Source organism: Rhinopithecus bieti, unplaced genomic scaffold, assembly GCF_001698545.2.
Source record: "Rhinopithecus bieti isolate Rb0 unplaced genomic scaffold, ASM169854v2 scaffold_19652, whole genome shotgun sequence".
NCBI lineage: Eukaryota > Metazoa > Chordata > Mammalia > Primates > Cercopithecidae > Rhinopithecus > Rhinopithecus bieti.
The window spans coordinates 4,296,397-4,301,564 of record NW_016809913.1 but is presented as its reverse complement, the minus strand read 5'-3'; positions in this window follow the sequence as shown (position 1 = coordinate 4,301,564).

Below are 5,168 nucleotides of genomic sequence, written 5' to 3'. Positions count from 1 at the left end.
GCTCTTCACCATTGCTGAAAGTTTTAACATTGTACTGCTATGGCAAGCCAGGGCCTGTCTGGGCTGCTCCTGGGGATCTTACTGCTAACTGGCCAGGGAGATGTTTCAGCTCCACTGGATCAGACCACATTCATGGGACATTTTTGTCTGTTTTGAGACAGGGTCTTGCTCTGTCATCCAGCCTGGAGTGCAGTGGTACAAACACGGCTCACTGCAGCCTCTACCTCCTGGGATCAAGCAATCCTCCAGCCTCAGCCTCCTGAGTAGCTGAGCTGAGACGACAGCTGCTCACTGCCATGTCTGGCTAATTTTTTTATTTTTTGTAAAGATGTGGTTTTACCATGTTGGTCAGGCTGGTCTCAAACTCTTGGGCTCAAGCGATCTACCTGCCTCAGCTCCCAAAGTGCTGGGATTACAGGCCTGAGCTATGGTGTCCAGCCACACTCATGGGACTCAGTTGCCCTTGGAATCAACTTCGTGCAGGAGAGAAAGGAGTAGGATTGAGCAGAAAGAGAAGCTGAACTAAATGTAGTCACAGGAAATGCCTCAGCTTCCAGATCCTAAGGGAGCTCTGGAGCAAGGAGAGCCCTTCAGAGCAGCCCCACCCTAAGCCCTGCATCTGCCAGCCAGTGCAGACGGACCTAGTGAGAGGCAGCTTTCTTCAGCTGAGGGCAACTCCTGGAAAGGGATTTAACTGATAGCTGTTGGCAAGTAATGCACCCAGCAGCTGAAGAAATGAGCACCTTAGTCCTGAAGAGAGGTGTGCTCCTTGGTATGCTGTGATGGTTGGTTGTGCCACTGGAGATGGGGGCGGTGGGTAGAATGAAGGGAATGCTACTGTAAAAGCTATTTATTTATTTATTTATTTATTTATTTAATAAGACAAGGTCTAACTCTGACGCCCAGGCTGGAGTGCTGGAATGCAATGGCACCATCACAGCTCATTGTAGCCTTGACCTCCTGGGCTCAAACGATCCTCCCACCTCAGCCTCCCAAGTAACTGGAACCACAGGCACATGCCACCATGTCCAGCTAATTTTTAAAAAACATTTTTGTAGAGATGAGGTTTTGCCATGTTGCCCAGGGTGGTCTTGAGCTCCTGGGCTCAACTGATCCACCCACCTTGGCCTCCCAAAGTGCTGGGATGACAGCATGAGCCACGACTCCCAGCTTGGAACAAGACTCTTGAAGAAAATATTGGCAGAGCTTGTTGCCTGACCAAAAAACAGAGGCTGAATGAGAGAGATGCATTTAAAACAATATGAAACACTAAGGGTTCCCTGAATACTGTTGGACAGTGCAAAATGGGAAAACTTAGGATACAAATCTAATTCTGTTCTACTCTAAGGCTCATGCCTTTTCACTAGACTAGAGCTGGTCAAACTGGTGTTCCATGGGCTAAATTCAGACAGCAGACGTATTTTGTTTGGCTGCACAGCATTTAAAAAATGTAAATTGGCTGCCACTATGTAAAAATTGGAAGAGTTTATATGTAAGTTCAGATCTCTAGCTTCTCTTGAGTAACTAGAAGATCTAGCAACACTGGGTCAACATTCCTGCATGGCAGTAACTGGAGTTGAGTGACAGATACTCTTTAATTGGAGAGAATATCTCTTATCTGGATAAATAGAAGTGGGCATATGCTCCTTAGTTCACCACAGTCTCTATGCATTACCTTCTTTGGCTTTTTTTTTTTTTCTTTTTTCTTTTTTGAGATGGAGTCACTCTGTTGCCCAGGCTGGAGTGCAGTGGCACAATCTCGGCTCACTGAAACCTCGGCCTCCTGGGTTCAAGCAATTCTCCTGCCTCAGCCACCCTAGTAAGTAGTTGGGATTATGGCTATGTGCCACCATGCCCGGCTATTTTGTATTTTTTAGTAGAGATGGAGTTTCACCATGTTGGCCAGGCTGGTCTCAAACTCCTGACCTCAGGTGATTTGCCTGCCTTGTCCTCCCAAAGTGCTGGGATTACAGGCATGAGCCACAGCACCCAGTCTTCTTTGGCATTTTTGTTTAGAATTCCTGCCATACATACTATGTATGATCTAACAAAGTACATAATGTGTAACAGGCATTTGGATACTTTTATTTTTATTTTTTAGAGACAGGGTCTTGCTCCATTGCCTAGGCTGGAGTACAGTGGCAAGATCATAGCTCACTGCAGCCTCGACCTCTCAAGCTCAAGTGATCCTCCCATCTCAGCCTCCCAAGTTGCTGGGACCACAGATGCACACCACTATGCCTAACTAATTTAAACAATTTTTCTTTGGTAGAGGCTGGGGTCTCACTATGTTGCCCAGGCTGGTCTTGAACTTCTGGGCTCAAGCAATCCTCCCACCTTGGCCTCTAAAAGTGCTGGGATTATAGGCGTGAGCCACCATCACTGGCCCATTTGGACACTTGATACTGGTTCAGCAGAACTGAATGAATTTAATTGGAGAGGAAGTTGGGGTGAAGTCTAGGCCTCTGACTGTAATGAGAGGCTTGGCACTCAGGGGAAGCAACAGAACAGGGAGTACAAATTAGGATGAATTAATGACATGCTGGCAGGAGCTTGAGTAAAGGAAGAAGAGCAGAGGGCCAGCAGAAGTTTGGGTGTCTTACTACAGAGCTAAAGAAGAGTGGGCAATGGTGGAAGAAACTAAAGAGGAAAGAAAGGCACAGAGGAACTTCAGCAACGGAATGCCAGGGAAGGCAAGGGAGCTGAAGGTTTGGGCAGTGGCGTCCAGTGTAGGGAAGAAGATCAGGGAGATAGACAGGCAAAAAGCCATGGCAACAAGGAAGTAGTTAGGGACTTTCAGAGTAAGTATGAGAAAAGGAGAGGAAGGTTGTGGGTCTGAAGTTTAGCAGTGCAGTAGGGGCACTGGAATACTATTGTGGGGGTATGAGTGAGTGCTTTTTCAGGGGTCCTACTTGGGAGAAACATAGACATTCATTTAATATTCATCCGTTTCTTTCCAGCATTGTCATTCTGACAACATCTAAAAGAAATTGGTATCTGCATTGCATCCTTAAAAGAAGAAGGGACCAAAGACATGTCCAAACTATCTTTTTGTTCTAGTGGAATAAAACATTTATTTAACATGTATTTTGGACAACCACCAACTGAGAGATTGGAAACTTTTCTCAAGGATGTATCTCTCTGTACGTGGGTTATTGGCTTTGTGGATTTTCTGTAGTAAAATTAAAATTCTAGTTTTGTTCTCCCTTATCACCCAGTGTCTTTCTTTGTGGCCTAACTGGCTGATTAGCGTGTGCTTGGAATGTGTAAATTCATTTTAACATTAGCCTAGGGGCCTGTGTGGTAGCTCACCCCTGTCATCCCAGGACTTTGGGAGGCCGAGGCAGGGGTATCACTTGAGGCCAGGAGTTCCAGACCAGCCTGGGCAACATAGCAAGACTGTCTCTTCCACAAAAAAAAAAAAAAAAAAAAAAAAAAAAAAAAAAATTAGCCAAAGCAGGGTGGCACTCACCTGTAGTCCCAGCTATTCAGGAGTTTGAGGTGGGAGGATCACTTCAGCCCAGGAGTCTGGGCTGATTGAGCCACTGCACTCCACTGCAGAGTGAGACCTTGTCTCTGAAAAACAAAAACATTTGCCTAGGTAAAATGTATCTAGGAAGACAAATTTTAAAATTACTCATTCCAGGCCAGGCGCAGTGGCTCACACCTGTAATCCCAGTACTTTGGGAGGCTGAGGCAGGCGGATCACAAGGTCAGGAGTTCAAGACCAGCCTGGCCAATATGGTGAAACCCCGTCTCTACTAAAAATACAAAAATTAGCCAGGTGTGGTGGCGAGTGCCTGTAGTCCCAGCTACTAGGGTGGCTGAGGCAGAATAATCACTTGAACCCGGGAGGCGGAGGTTGCAGTGAGCCGAGTGCACCTCTGCACTCCAGTCTGGGTGACAGGGTGAGACTCTGTCTTAAAAAAAAAAAAAAATTACTCATTCCAAAGTCCAATGTCAGACATAGATAGATTATCCATTGTTTTGTATGTAATCCTCTTCCTGGAAAACTGACGCAACCAATTACACATGAAATCTTTTCAACTCTGGTATTGGAGTTATAGGGAAGGACTTTGTTTTAGGAGAGCCATAGTCTGCCTCTATTGTCCCTGGAGTTAAACCACGTAGGTTTACATCCTGACTCTGCCACCTGTCAACTCTGTGACCTTGGGCAAATCAAGGGTCTGAGGAGTGCAGGCTCCCAGCATTCCCACGGGGGTGGGGAACGTGACCTATTCATCAGTTAGATGAGGATAATGATATGTATTGAAAAGGTTTGTTGAAATATTTAAATAAGACGATGAATATATTGAATTAATAATGAAAGCGAGGCCCTAAAGGTGTTTTGAGGGTGGTGAAACTTGAATCTATTATCAACTGTGCAAAAGTTATATTAACTTGGGTGGCTATGAGTTTTGCAGAGGAAAGCTGAGCTTAAATCCCAATGCTAGACCCGGTGGCTAGACCTTGATTGCCACTGGGTCTAGCATTGGGATTTAAGCGACCTCCAAAAAAAAAAATAAATAAAATCACATAATCTCTCTTTGGCCTGCCTTTTTTGTTTCTCAGCAGTCTACAAAGCTAAGAAGAACCTGAAAATCGGAGGGTGTGTACTCTATTTTTTCTGAGAACTTAAGGCTGAGAGCACAGCCTCCCCAGGAGATTAGCGGCAGAGATCCGCGCGCCCGGAGAAAGGCTAGCCCCAGGGCGCCCTAACTTCCAACTCCGGGAACAATCCAAACCCGGAGGCCGGCCGGGGAGGGGACAGCCCTAGGGGGCGGTGGGGATGGGAGCGGATGCTCCGGGGTCAGCTCTGGCACTCGCCGGCTGAGCCCAGCGCCAGTCTAGGTGAGCCCCACGGCAGTGAGGGACGCTCGCCAGGCGGCCCAGAGGAGTTAGATGACGTCACCTCCAGGAGGACTCGCTTTTTCATTAATGAAACCGGCCGGCGCGGGCGCATGCGCGTCAGGCCCCCTTCCCTCTCGCTTCCCCCTCCCCTTTCCCAGCCGCGCTCTCAATCTCTAGCTCGCTCGCGCTCCCTCTCCCCGGGCCGTGGAAAGGATCCCACTTCCGGTGGGGTGTCATGGCGGCGTCTCGGACTGTGATGGCTGTGGGGAGACGGCGCTAGTGGGGAAAGCGACCAAGAGGCCCCCTCCCCTCCCCGG